Raw genomic sequence first — 16,691 nt, forward strand, 5'->3', positions numbered from 1 at the left:
GATTTGATCGACTACAGTACGCAACTGGTACTTAATTTATCGACCCCGAAAGGATGAAAGGCAAAGTCGACCTCGGCGGAATTTGAACTCAGAACGTAGCGGCAAACGAAATACCTATTTCTTTACTATCCACAAGGGGCTAAAGACAGAGAGGACAAACAAGGACAGACAAATTGATTAAGTTGATTATATCGACCCCAGTGCGTAACTGGTACTTAATTTATCGACCCTGAAAGGATGAAAGGCAAAGTCAACCTCGGCGGAATTTGAACTCAGACCGTAGCGGCAGACGAAATATCGCTAAACATTTCGCCCGGCGTGCTAACGATTCTGCCAGCTCGCCGCCTTAAGGAATCAGCTCTAATGATGTAAACATTATTGATGTCAGATACTTAATGTATGCGTCTTGTTTAAACACTTTCGGCCACAGTATTTATCCCAGGGAAACGTCGTAGAGTGTTATTTCAGCTCATAGATACCGCAACTTGGACAGTGAGAGAAAGGGGGTTGCCTGTTAAGATTACTTGTTCTTGATACGCCCGAAAATGAAACCTGTTGGATTCCAAAGACTAATTAAATTAGCATTTAATTAATCTTGTTTCCGGCAGGGAACACTTAACATTTCTTACTTTTTTTCTTTTTTGGACAAAATGTAATTCATTTTTCATTCACATTAAGAGTCGTTGTGCAGCACGGGATTCGGAAACATTCTATATTTTATTAAATATTTAAGAATATGAAAGGTTTCATCTTCGCGATCATATCAAAGGGATCTTTTCGGTTTGAACGGCAGTTTTTTCTAGCGGTGTCATATGAAATTGTCACCCATAATTATGACCTTAGAATCGATCTATTGCATTTCGATCTCTTTTACGGTTAGAGTTAGGGTTAGCGGTGTCATATGAAATTGTCACCCATAATTATGACCCTAGTATCGAGCTATTGCATTTCAATATGTTTTAGGGTTAGGGTTAGTTGGGGGTTAGTTAGGGTTAGGGGTGGGGAGAAGGGTATCTTTTTTTCTTCACAAATGTAAATAAACCCAATCTGTTTCTTAAACGAGGAACATATTCATACGACTCAGAATGCTTTTTAACTCAATAGACGTCACTGATTGGTTGAAATTGCAGAAATTGAAGAAAAAAAACAACAAATATCGTACAAACTATAGAATTTTCTCAATAAAACTAAGAGAAAAAGATGTTTTATAAACACATTCTACCAGTATACGAAGTTTAAAATGTTTTAGTTACCTAGAAATTATGTTAAAAACTGCCGTTCAAACTGAAAAGATCCTATCAGTTATACTGCGATTTAATTTCACTGTTGGAAACAGATGGGTTAAACGCTATGAAATGATTAGATTTTAATAAGTCCAATTAACAAAGACTTTAATAAGTCCATTTGTGAAGTACAAAAGATACAATTTTTTACCACTGTAATTTAAAGAATGCATTCTAAATAAAATATGCCAACTCCATGAAACATTGGCGGCACTACTAGAATAAAAATAACCAACTATAGTACTGCCAACACAGTGTTTTCGATTTTGCAAGAGCTTCATTTCAATAAATACATTATCCCAATTCAAAAATGACATTGTCAGTGAGAGGTGTGTAATGTCATTAACAGAGAGGAAGGTGCAAAGATTGGAAATACGAAACTGGGTCGCAAACCCGGCTTTCCGTGTAGATATATGATTGAAAAATATATAAATAGATTTCATTAAAGATGGTGTTCCACACATTTAAGATGATGTAAACATCATCTTGTCCAATTTGCTATATGTACATCACTGGTAATAATCAACTTTGGAGGGAAGGAAGTCAGAGTCGAGCCCGGTTCTATTTGAACCCGAAGGAAACTAATTGAAATACATTTAGTCCAGTAATGAGATTTGTACGTTTTCATCGACCTTTTTGATGTAACTACCAACAGTAAAAGCAAAAAAAAAGACAAAAAAAAAATGAAAATAATAAAAACAGTGAAGGAGAGAGGGGGAGGATGGAAAGTGACAGAAAGACAGAGGGGAAATTGAGAGAGAGAGAGAGAGAAGGAAGAGAGAATGCTAAAGAAAAAATATATCCACTGTCACGATAAAGAAAACTGCCAAATGATTAAATATGGCTGGTAAGAAATCTATTTTGATCAGAGTAGATGTTCTCTTGGTCTTGTTTTGTATTTATTAATGTGATGAGCTGTTGTTGATTGAACAACAAAGTTGTTAACGATTGTTAACAAGACATTCTTATTATTAACAAGACATTATTATTGTTAACAAGACATTCTTATAAAACATTTAATTGAAGTATGCAGTAATAAAGATGGCGTTTATACACGTCCATGTGTATGTGTGTGAATATGACAAATAAGTTAGGCGGAAATCTATCTATCTCTATATAAACGGCAGTTTGTCTGTGCGTGTTTCTGTGTGTCTGTTTGCTTGTACCCTCACCCTGACCACGGCTTTCAACCGATTCTGATGAAACTTGACACACACATAGCCCAATGTCATAATTCAAAACTAACCCAGCGAAAATTTTGAAAAGTTCCCCCAGTTCTGAAAAAAATCGATAAATTCGACATGGGGTCGAGAATCAGAAACACAAACCGCAAACTGTCTAGGGGACGCAACTCCACCTTTTGTTACTCTCAAAAAAAATTTACCATCATTTTTTTCCATTTTTTGGCTATTTTTTGGCTATAACTCTCTAAAAATGCTTTATAGTTATTTCCCTTACAAACCTGAGCAACGCCGGGCGATACTGCTAGTTACTAATAAAAGACTGTCCTCTTTGTTTAATGCATTAATTTAGTCTCTCTTTTCCTCCTCTTCCATCTCTTTCTCCTCAATAACTACCACTCACACACACACACACACACACTCTCTCTCTCTCTCTCTCTCTCTCTCTCTCTCTATATATATATATATATATATATATATATATAAAATATTATTAGAGACAAAACCACTATTTTGCAAAACAAACAAGGAAAGACTTAATCAATACATAAAATTTTAATAAATAGTCAAAAAAACCGCCACTACAATTGTTTCTTGTCTTGATCGACAATCTTCAGGTGGACTTCCAATCTAAAATATCAATATTTTAAAATATAAAAATAATAATTTTAAAATAATTAAAGTATGAATGAAAAAATATAAATATATAATCCATATATAACCTATATATAATCCATATATAATCAATATATAAACAATATATAAACTAAAATAACCTATCAACAATTAAATATAAAATATAAAATATAAAATATAAAATATAAAACAAAACAAAAAAATAATAATAATATAATAATAAACTATATATACACCCATACACATATACCTAATTATATATAACCATATCTAACTACATACACTAAATCACACCCCTATATATATATCCATATACATACACATAAAAACGTCTAGGCAACTATAAATAAATAAAATAGCTAAATACTTCAACACAATACTTATTCATACTCCCACACACACACACATACAACCCACATTCACGCTCTAGAAAACGGACATCACTTAAAATTATGAACGGAGAAATGGAATAAATGGAATTAAAAATTATATTCACTTGGTAAAACGAACACTACTTAAAAATTATGAATGAAACAATGCAATAAAACAACAGACATCGCAAATAGACACAAATTACTACGAATTCCTTAACAAACCTACCATGATAAACCAAAACTCATAAAAACATATAATGATAAAATCTCCCTTTACTAAACTCTATAACATACCTATATAGCAATCCCCCTAACCTAAACATTCACACACAAATACACACACGTAAACCACACACCCACGACATATACAAATACCCACACCACTTACACATACCTATACATATAAACCTCAACATATACTCCAAAAACCCACTCAACCCCACACAGACAAATAAACACAAAAATTATGAATGGATTCTTTTATAAAACTACCATGATAAGCTAAAACTCACAAAACATAAATGATAAAACCTCCCTTTACTAAACACTATAACATACTTATATAGCAATCCCTTTAACCTATACATTCCCACACAAATACACACACGTAAACCACACACCCATAACAAATACAAACACCCACCCCACTCACACACACCCACAAGTACATATAAGCCTCAACATATACACCAAACAAAATTACTTTACCAAGGAACTTAACATATGTATAAAAAGTATAACCGCTCTGGAAACGAACATCTTTTAAAATAATGAATGGAGAAATGGAATAAATGGAATTAAAAATAATATTCACGTGGCAAAACGAACACCACTCAAAAATTATGAATGAAACAATGTAATAAAACAACCAACATCGAAAATAGACAAATTACCACGAATTCCCTAAAAAAAACCATGATAAACCAAAACTCTTAAAAACATATAACGATAAAATCTCCCTTTGCTAAACTCTATAACAAACCTATATAGCAATCCCCCTAACCTAAACATTCACACACAAAAAACACACACGTAAACCACAGACCCACGACTTATACACATACCTATACTAACTTATAAACCTCAATGTACACCAAAAACCCACTCCCTCCCCACACAGACAAATTAACACATACATCCCAAAACCTAAATAACAAACCCATATACACATTCACACACAAACACACACACACGCAAAACACACACACACAACAGATACATATACTCCCTCACATATACGCATATACATACTCACTAAACTCGATATATACAACAATATTTACACACCCACACTCATACAGATAAATAAATTATACAACTAAAAACTCACACACAATCTCATATACATAAACACTCCAATAAAAACCAACATTAAATACATCGTAATTAACCAGAATATCAAAAAAACAATATGACATAAGGAGAAATAAAATACATACTTGCAAGTCAGTTTCAAATTATGAAGTGAAATTAAATTCTTAGCCGTTAAAAAAACCAAACCAAAATTACGTTACCATAGAAATATAACTTATGTAAAAAAAGAATACGCGCCATGGAAAGTAAACGTCATTTAAAATTATGAATGGAGAAATAGAATAAATGGAACTAAAAACTATATCCACGTGGCAAACCAACACTACTTAAAAAAAATTTATTATGAATGGATTCTTTAATAAAACTACCATAATAAATTATTATATACAATTATGAGCTTTAGCTCATCTTAGCAGCTCTAACAAACAACTTGCAGTAACCCAAATCTATTCTCGATGCCTGCCTTACTACTACACTATTCCATTCCCAATTCCAAGCAACGCTAGCCCACCACCCGGTTACAATTCCCAACTCCACCCATTCATTCACAATTTCAACGACGTTCAACTCCACAGCGCTACATATAAGCCTCAACATATACACCGGAGATTCGCTTTCAATCCGTGCGGATGGGTGAGAGTATACATTGAGTGTAGTGATGGGGCTCCCATTACTATACACATTTGTACCTGTGTGGTAGTCTCCATGTGTATATTCACGCACGGGTATAAATGCAGGGGGTACACGCGCACGGCATGTACGTGTACCCCCTCACATGTACATATGCATGCTAGTTGGGCTCGATATGTGCAACAATGTAATCGCGCCCGCATACATGCATATGGGCGAGTTGCACAATCAAAATACGCACACGTGTGTGTGTGTGCGTTCCCTGGTTGTGCAATTCACCCATCTGGGTGTGAGTGGGTGTAAGCGTATTGCTGTGGATGTCGAGCTTGATACGTATGTATATGAGTGTGTATTGGGGGGTTGTACGTATTTATTGTGTGCATGTGCTTCACGCACGTGCGTCCATGTATGGATGAATATATTGGGATTGCTATGTGGGTGTAAATTGGGTATAGAGGGGGGAGTTTTGTCATTGTATGGGTGTAGGTTTCATTTGTGATGGTGGTTTGTTGGTGATTTTTAATATGTTCTGTATATTTGGGTTAGTTATGTATTATTCTAGTGTGTATAATTGTATACATATGATTGGTGTGAGTGGGATTACGCCCATTTTTGGGGATGTATGTGTTTATTTGTCCGTATAGGGCGGGAGTGGCCGTTTGGTGTATATGTTGAGGCTCACATGCAATTCCAGGTACGCGCGAATGAAGTGGGCACTTATATTTGTTATGGGTGTGTATACTTTATTATAACAGACAATACCCAAATAAAATCTGTCAATTCAACATACCAAATAAAAAACAAAAAACAAAGGGATCGTAAACATTCACACATACATACAAAACTCAATAAAAACACCACTAAATAACACCCATCAACATATAAATATATCCTCCAAAATACATATAACAAATGCATAATAAAAATACATAATAAAATAAAATAAAAATAAAAAAATATATAAATAAAGAAAATAAAAAAATCTAATATAAATTATTAAAGTTTTAACATACCATAAACTGTTATATTAATATACATTAAAAATGAACTAATTAAAACAAATAAATATCAATAAAAACTAACTATAATTAAAGCCTTCTCTCTCTAATTTACCTTTTCTTTATCATATACCCAACCACCTACTTACACATCCACCTACCTGCCTACATACACTGTCCAACTTCCCTCCTTATCTTACATTATATATTTTCCCCTCTCCACTTCTCCCCATAATTAATAGATAATCATTCCTCAGAGCGGGTGTGTGGTAAGTAGCTTGCTTACCAGCCACATGGTTCCGGGTTCAGTCCCACTGTGTGGCACCTTGGGCAAGTGTCTTCTACTATAACCTCGGGCCGACCAAAGCCTTGTGAGAGGATTTGGTAGACGGAAACTGAAAGAAGCCTGGTATAGATGTGTGTATATATATATATATATATATATATATATATATATATATAAAAAAAGAAAAATTCTAATGCCAAATATGCCGAAATTATGTATATATATATATATGTGTGTGTGTGTGTGTGGTGTGTGTGTGTGTGTGTGTGTGTGTGTGTGTGTGTGTGTGTGTGTGTGTGTGTGTGTGTGTTTGTGTGTTTGTGTGTCTGTGTTTGTCCCCCTAGCATTGCTTGACAACCGATGCTGGTGTGTTTACGTTCCCGTAACTTAGCGGTTCAGCAAAAGAGACCGATAGAATAAGTACTAGGTTTGCAAAGAATAAGTCCTGGGGTCGATTTGCTCGACTAAAGGCGGTACTCTAGCATGACCGCAGTCAAATGACTGAAACAAATATAAAAGTAAAAGAGTAAACTGATAAAATCTCTCTTTTTAAACAATTAAGACTTCGTACAATTAGTAATTTGTATCTGTTGTCACTGCGTTGTCTCTGACACCAACTATATAGTGAATACATCTTTTATTGTTGTCAATATTTGTTGTTATTTGTCGATGTGAACCTGTAGTTACTACGACAGAAATTTATTGTTATCTACTGTGTTATTATGTTCTTCATAGATGAATTGATAGCATTATAAAGCTTCTTCATCGACAATTGCAAAATTTGCAAGACAAGCTTTTCGTTTTTCATAAGGCACCAAAATACTATTTGTTTTATATTTCCCACACTATTCTTGTACGATCTTTTTTTTGTACCCAAGAGGCGTAGGAGTGGCTCTGTGGTAAGTAGCTTGCTTACCAACCACATGGTTCCGGGTTCAGTCCCACTGCGTGGCATCTTGAGCAACTGTCTTCTGCTATAGCCTCGGGCCGACCAAAGATTTGTGAGTGGATTTTTGGTAGACAGAAACTGAAAGAAGCCCGTCGTACATATGTATATATATATACATCGAAGGAGAGGGGCTTTCTCCGACCGGGTTGCGGATCCGTGGAATAAGCTGCCAGACGAGAAGGTGAAGATGCCGACGACCGCTCGGTTCAAAGTCTCCCTTGACCTCAAGTGGCCTGAACTCTTTACATGAACACCACCCTGTACATAACTCCATGTCCCCCTACATGGCCTTGCTTTTTGCTTTTTGAGCCAAAATTAACTAACTAACATGTGTGTGTGAGTGTGTGTGTGTGTGTGTATTATATTCTGGTTATAATTAAAATTTTTCTCAAGAAATGAGAAACAGAAAACCTCAAACCTAGTAGCAAGACAGTCACATTTGCTCATATATATATGTTCATACATATGTGAATGCATGTAACTCAATCCTACGTCCCCAGAAGTTATTTCTTCTGAGAATCTCCTTTTCCTCTGTAGTCACAGACTTGCACAGTTTCAAAAAAGACCTAACACATATTGATTCCAGGGTTTTGTTGGGTCTAGAATCATAGATTCGGTACCTTCGTTCACTCCAAATAAATATATATAATATACTATGTACATGCATATATATGTATGTACATATATATGTATATATATATATATTTATATATATATATATATATATATATATATATATATATATATATATATATTATATTATATATATATATATATATATATAATATATATATATATATATATATATATATATTTATATATGTATATGTGTGTATATATATATATGTAATATATATGTATATATATATATATATATACATACATACATACATATATATATATGAATGTGTAAATGTATGCATATATATATAATATATATATGTATGTGTGTGTGTGTGTGTGTGTGTCTGTGTGTGTGCATGTATGTATGTATGTTTGTATGTTTGTATGTATGTATGTATGTGTGTGTGTGTGTATGTATGTATGTATGTATGTATGTATGTATGTATGTATGTATGTATGTATGATTGTATGTATGTCATTGTTCAGTTTTATTTCAAAATTTCTTGCCAATAGAGAAAGAGCCGGTTCTATCCTGGATTCAAGATTCCTTCATTGGAAGTTCAACATCAACAACAGAGTAGTTTTGCTTTATGTATGTTTTATCATGCAGATAGTTGCATATCTAAATATTATATATGTATGTATGTTTGTATGTACGTATAATATATATGTGAGTATGTGTGTGTGTGTGTCAGAAAGAGAGAGAGTGAAAAATAGATGTAATGTTGCCTACGTATCAGCTCTAAACCATATTTGTGTGCAAATCACCGCACCAAAGCGGCATCACAACTTTGATCGTCAAAATTAGAATACTTAAACTAACAAGCTAATGTTACCCCTGCTAGTGGCGTATCTGCGAGAAACTCAGTCGACACAGTATCAAGGGTCCAAACGTACGGTTTTAGCCTCATTGTGCAACGCAAAGTCTGCGGGTAAACCACAGAAATTTCCTTGTAGCCAGAAAAATAGATCGATTGATTAGTTTCAATATTACCGCCATATCAAAGATAGAAAACATGTTTCCTGACTAAGGAGAGAATATTTACTTATAACTATTTATAGTAAATGCAAACATCGGTTTGCCTCAATTTGCAAAACAGAACGCCCTTTGGCAATGTGAATTAAATATTAGAAGCACTACACGTGGAAAGGATAATTAGAAATGTAAAGAAAGTTTGTATTTTTTAGTAAATATATAGCGAGGCTAAAATATAAGTCTACAAAAAAAATACATACTCGTATGTTTACCTTACATTTCAATTTATTCTATCACTGTGTAGTGCTATTATTATTGTTATTATTATTATTATTATTATTAATAATAATAATAATAATAATAATAATAATAATAATAATTATGTGACTACACATAAAACAATATCATTGATGATGATGGTGGTGATGGTGATGGTGATGATGATAACGATGATGGTAATGGTGGTGATAACAATAATAAGCCGACTACGGCTGCTATAATGGTACGATTATAATTGTAACGGCAATGATGGCCGTCTCCCCACGAGCCAATCAAAGCTAAAAAATGATAACATTATCGTAGCACCAAAATGTTTTTGGAAACTAAAAGGAAAACTAAATCAGTATACCAAATCGCTTGTCCTATGGTTAATCTGGAAGCGCGTCCCCCAGGGAAGAGTCAGCCTGGGATCGAAAAGTCATCAACTGGCACAAACTCTTCTCCGAATACGGACATGGATGGTCACTTGAACGGGAAATCCCCCACTCGAGCCCTCCAAGTTCACCACCACAACCACCACAGAAAGAAAAATGTAAGCGGAACAAATGGACCCGAGAAGAGTATAAAGAAGTAATATACGCTTATTACTATGCATTAGGTAGGCCATCTCAAGAGAGACACACCGCAAACTCTTACAGTATATGGAGAACACGGAATCAAGACAGTAGGCCCTATTTGGACGAAAAATTAGCAAATGTGAGGAGGGATATCCTTAGAAATAACAGACTCACAGACAGTGAAATAAGCGCGATCAAGCACGCAACGGAAAATGACATAAATATAAGACACAAAGGAAATGAAGAATCAGATGAACAGTATAGCCCGCCACGAGGCTTAATTGAAAGACTGCCATCTGACCAAAGTACGCAAAGGCCTGAAGATACAAGAAATTCTATTGTACCTGTTAAAGATAGCCAGGAAAACGAAAAAAACAAATAACTGAAGATCTCGCATTTGCTGAAGAACACAGAGAGTTTATGGCAGAAATGAGGCAGAAAATCCTGAATACGCTTGAAGTTGTAAGACATACAAGTATGAATGATAGAGAACCACTTCATAAACTCTTAAATACAAACCAAAATAAAAAACAAATCCAAATTGGCAACTATGTAACAAATGAAATAATACGAGAATTAAAACCTGATTTTACTGAGTTAAATGAAATTATTTACGCTTCTGCTAGGGCAATTGAAACCAGCTGTATGCCCCCGAAGAAACAAAGAAAACAAAACCTGGGAAGAAATCAAACCTGGAGAAGTAAAATTGAAAAAGAGATTGAATTTATGAGAGGGGAAATATCAATATTAAATGAACTAATATGTGGAAATGATGTAAGATCCAGAACAGGAAGAAAGATGAAGAGAAAATTTGGATCCTCACCAAGAGAAGAACTGATATCAATAAAAGAAACGCTGAAACAAAAAGTCCAAGCAAAAGCCCAAAGAATCCGAAGATTTGAGAAGAAAACAAGTTTTACAAGCAAAATAAGCTGTTCACATCCAATGCCAAAAAATTCTACAGAGAAATAGGGAAGGAGAAAGTAACCGTTAAAGACCCCCCCTCCCATGGAAGAAGTTCAAAACTTTTGGAAAAGGATTTGGAGTGACAAGAAGACGTACAACATAAATGCAGACTGGATTATACAAACTGAAGGATCCTACCAAAATTTACAACAACAAGCATGGGAAGACATCACAATAGCAGACCTAAGAAAGGCACTCACGAAGGCCCATAATTGGAAATCCCCCGGTAAAGATAGGGTGCCGAATTTCTGGCTCGCATCGCTCCCATGCGCACACGGTAAGCTAGTTCAGCTGCTCAATGGAATTATGAGAGACCCAAAGAAAACACCAGAATGGTTAGCAAGTGGCATTACTTACCTACTCCCAAAGAATAACGAAACCAACCTTCCAAAAAACTATCAGCCTATAACCTGTCTATCCACCACGTATAAAATCCTAACATCTATCCTGGCGGAGAAAACATATGCATTCATGGAGAAGAACGATATTTTCCCCATCGAACAAAAAGGGTGCCGCCGAGGCTCTTACGGATGCAAAGATCAACTGCTAATCAATCGTATGATCCTTGAGAACTGTCGCAACAAGCGCAGAAATCTCAGTACCGCATGGATTGATTATAAAAAGGCCTTCGACAGTATACCGCATCCATGGATCTTGAGATCGCTGGACATCTTCAAAATTTCCCCTGTGATTTCAAACTTCCTGAAGCACAATATGTCGTTGTGGAATACGAATCTCCAATTATACCACTCTAATGGAGTACTTGCCTCAGAAAATATAAACATCAACTGTGGAATTTTTCAAGGTGACTCACTTTCACCTTTAATATTCTGCATAGCCCTAATACCCCTTACAAGTGAATTAAACAGAACAGGGTATGGGTATAAAATTGCCAATAAAAAATAAGCCATCTATTTTATATGGATGACTTAAAACTTTATGGTAAAGACAATAATGAACTTGAAGGCCTATTGCGCACCGTGAAAGCATTCAGCGATGACATCGGGATGGAGTTTGGACTTGAGAAGTGTGCCCAGGCCACTTTCCAGAAAGGGAAAGTGAAGACCACAAATTCAGTCGTGTTAGATGTTGACACAGTCATAAGAGAGCTTGAGCAAGAACAAACATACAAATATTTAGGGATAAATGAAGGCTCTGGTATTCAGCATGCAAGCATGAAAGAGAAGATCAGGAAGGAATGTTATAGGAGAGTTCGTGCAGTCCTGAAATCTGAACTAAATGCACGTAACAAGGTGTTAGCTATAAATTCCTTAGCAGTTCCAGTTGTTACTTATAGCTACAATGTGTTGAACTGGAATATGAGTGAAGTAAAGAATATAGATAGAAAAATACGCAAGCTGCTGAGTTGTAATAGGATGCACCACCCAAAGGCAGACGTAGATCGCCTTTACCTTCCCAGAGCCCAAGGAGGTCGAGGCCTGATCCAATTTGAACTAGCTTACAAAACAACCACAATTGGACTGGCCAAATATCTCGAAATATCGAATGACTGGATGCTAAAGCTCGTGGAAAATCACGAGAGGCGAAAGAAGCTTCATTCTATCATAAAGGAAAGCAAAAAATTTGCTATTGATCTCGTGCAGGATACCCAAACTGAACAACCCGAGGGAGTACGGCAACTATTGTTGCAAAGAAGGTGAAAATGATGGCAACGAAAAAAGCGCACGAGCAATTGGCTGATAGGTGGGAGGAGAAACCTCTGCACGGCAAATATGTGACCCGCAGCAAACAAGCTGATGTTGACCAGAAGCAAACCCATCAGTGGCTACGGAGCTCAGGGCTAAAAGCAGAGAGCGAAGGTTTCATCCTGGCTGCTCAAGATCAAAGCCTATTAACCCGGAACTACCAGGCCAATGTGATGAAAAATGGAGCAGACCCAAAATGCCGATTCTGCAACGACATGATTGAAACAGTGGACCACCTAATCTCTGGATGTAAAGTCTTAGCACCAGTGGAGTATAAATTAAGACATGACAGAGTTGGCCAATATCTCCACTGGCTAATAAGTCGGCATTACAATATCAAAACTGCCGACAAGTGGTATAATCACCACCCTGAGGCTGTAACTGAAGGAGAAAATGTAACCATTCTGTGGGACTTTCCAGTACATACAGACCGAACCATCAAGGCCAATAAACCAGATATTGTTGTGAAAGACCAAAACAATAAGTTTGCTTATTGATCGACATGAGCATCCCCTGTGATCATAATATCTCAGCGAAAGAGTTTGACAAGCTCAGAAAATATAAAGACCTACTCATTGAAATTGAGAAAATGTGGCATCTCAAGCGGTTACAATACCAGTGATCGTAGGAGCACTAGGAATGATCAAGAAGGGAACCGAAAATTATATGAGAATGATCCCTGGCTTACCATCCCTGCAAGAAGTGCAAAAGATTGTCTTAACTGGTACATCACATGTATTGAGAAGAGCATTGTCGATGTGAGAATTGTTGCTGCTCATGTATTTTAATTTAACTTAAAAAAAAAAAAAAATGAACGAACTATTGAGTTTGGTTTAATGGCCTACCAATGTATACTATGAGTTTCTTTGCTCTAGGAGTCGGGAAGACACTCGGCAAGAAATGGAAGCAAATTTGAAAGAAGAAAAAAAATAACAATAATAATAATAATGATAAGTGCCCTGATGCAGTACCAGGTAGTGGCTCTCATGGCTTCTGATCTTAACTGATTGGAAGTGTTATCATGTACATTGTTTTGTCTTGGTATAAAAGATGGGCTACAGCAAATATTCTGCTCAATACTACAGATTTGCTTGTCAGTTGTTTGACTTTAACCAGTTGAGCATGTCCCTTAGTGGCTGACGATATGTGCATCTCTGATCACGAGCAGAAGTAGTGGGGGAGCATCATAGCTCTGTGTTGAGAGGGATTCTTTGGGGTTTGAATAATTCACATCTGGAAACATGGGTGTTTCGTTCAACATCCTTAAACAACCCTTATTCAGGGACCTTTCGAGTGGGATGGGTTACTCGACCTGAAGAAAATTCTAACTGGGCCCCACCTGCAAGGTCATGTGCTGTTTATTTTGATATGAGATCACCATGTCGCGCACATATGGTTGTGATGCATGTGCCTAGTGTACCCTTATCAGACGGGTAGTCATGATGGGTATACTGGGCTTCGTATATTTGTACCCCAGTGTCACTTTGATGGCATGCACTGCTCTCTCACTCAATAATAATAGTAATAATAATAATAATAATAATACATCAACAGAAATTTGTTATTAGAGGAATGAGGTATACTTCTTTAATTACTGAAAGAAATACGTTCTTATTCAAAATTATTATGTGTTACAATGCTCAATCATATACAGAAAAATGTCCTTTGAACAAAATATATGTAATTTAACTGAAAATAAATTATGCATATATATGGACCAATCCTGTGAACGAAATTATATAAATAAATAAATAAATACGCGCGCGCATACACACACGCACGCAATACACTCATACACACACATAATTCTGCGGGCGCGCACACACACACACACACGAACACACACACAAAATATGCAAGCTTTCTTTAGTTTTTGCAACAAGTCAAAAGCACGAAGCAATATAGAATATACACGGCACTGCTGATTCTGCTAATCTTATATTTTTATGGAGAAAAATAGAGAATCAAGATCCTCCAACATTCATGCTTCGCTCAATATTTAGATTGGGTTTTGAAAGTCGTTGTAAAGCATAGGCTATTTCACTAATGCATTAAAATATATTAGATCGCTATTGTTAAAATCGAATTTTGGAAGCATCTTTATTTTCTAACCTAGAAACTTGGCGATCTGCTAACTCTTAAGATCTTCATATGTTAGTGTCTCGTAATCAGCATTTAGTAAATCTTGAATATTACATACTTGAAATTCCCCAAGCCCCAATTCCTGCACTCTTTGTACAAGGTTATTACTGATTGAAACCGATCTATTTTATGGTGTCCGTTAATTACCTCTTTTCCAAACCCCAATGTGATGCATAACTTTTATAATTTTCCCAACATTCTATGGCATTAATCACCGTAATCAACTGTCGTAAAGTCTTCTCAGATAACATGCCTTGCAAACGGAAACATCTCTCTGATACATAGTACGCCAACAGATGTACATGTATGAAGTAAATCGAGATTTGAAGGGTAAGCAGGACATAAGCCTAAAACTATAGTGATTGGAAAAATCACGGTAGGTGTAAAGTAAATATAAAGCGGCCAAAAGAACGAATAAAAGGGTAACCCTTATTGGCATAGATTATACCGAAATTCTATAAAATGTTTGTTGTGACTGAGTGAAAAGTACTTTATACTTAGGCATGTCGTGTGTATATATGTATACATATATACCAGCATACGTATATATACTTGTGTTTTAAATGTAAATTTATGTATATCATGTTTTCATATTTTGCATTTCGTGTTGTTTACGTTTTGTGACGTCCTGTACCCGTATGTGCATACACACACACACACACACATATATATATATATATATATATATATATATATATATATTATATATATATAATATATATATATTATTTATTATTATATTATGAACGCCACGCCCCGTTTCCAGGTATTAATGTAGAATATAGAATATATATAGTATAAATATATTTTTTTTTTTTTTACCATACGATGACCACCCCCACCACCAATACCGGATATCTCTCCATTCTCTCCCCTTCCCCCCTTCCCCCTCTCTTTATTCCCCTCCCTTGTCCCTATGAAACGAAGTGAAGCAAAAAGCTGCTGCTGCTGTTGCTGCTGCCATTACTACTGCTATTACCACTGCCTCTGCTACTGCTGATAGTGATATTGCTGCTGCTACTACAACTGCTGCTGCTGATGATGATGATGGATATCAGTGGTTGAAAATAAACATAAAATAAATGTAGCAAAAAGAATGAAAAATCTAATAATAATTTAACATTACTTGAAAAGGTAGTGGGTAGCGAACTTCTTCACTACTTCAGGGAGTGACGACCCTGCCTGACACAAGTTTCGGGCTCAGCTGGCTCCGGCTGACAGTACCCGGTATGGGCCCCTATCCAGGGTTACGGAAAGGAGACAACCTTCAAAGAAATCCGGAGTGAAGCCCCGAAGGCGGTCTAGTGTTCGACTCGACACTCTTCCGGCAGCTCCTGCAACCAAGCTGGTGCCAAACGTAATGCACTGCACTCCTTTGGACTACATCAGCAAGGTCGAGAGAGAAAACCTGACGATTGGGCTACCCAGGACTTTCTTATCTCTAGCCCAGGCCCGCGCAAAACTGGAGAGGACACTTCAGTGGTGCTGTAAAAAGCTGCAGAAACAACACGGGAGGTAACAGTCACGAGTGATAAGTCCATTCAGATTGGCGTAAAATATGGGCGCTACGGTTACCTCTGACGGTGGGAGGGACCTCCGTGTCCTATTGGTTAGCTACTGCCCACCTCAAGCTGAGCAGCCCCCAGTTAATAAGGTGCTGACCCACCACAGGCCGCCTGCTTCATTGGGTGCTTGGAGCTAAGAGTATGACTTGAAAAGCGGCCTGCAACCAGGCAAACAACTAAAAGTCAAGAAAACACCAGTCCTGCGATTGGCAAGCTGGAATGTCA

General features: G+C 36.3%; 1 long non-coding RNA gene across 1 annotated transcript in view; it reads right to left on the reverse strand.

The window, feature by feature from the left end:
* The window catches only part of LOC118762278, a 17,369-nt gene extending 11,703 nt beyond the window's left edge, over positions 1 to 5,666 (reverse strand). The window contains exon 1 of the long non-coding RNA XR_004998031.1: positions 5,656 to 5,666. This is a non-coding gene — a long non-coding RNA (uncharacterized LOC118762278). The remainder of the gene's footprint in view (positions 1 to 5,655) is intronic.
* Positions 5,667 to 16,691: the final 11,025 nt, after the last annotated feature.

The sequence above is a fragment of the Octopus sinensis genome, linkage group LG2, assembly GCF_006345805.1.
Source record: "Octopus sinensis linkage group LG2, ASM634580v1, whole genome shotgun sequence".
Lineage (NCBI taxonomy): Eukaryota > Metazoa > Mollusca > Cephalopoda > Octopoda > Octopodidae > Octopus > Octopus sinensis.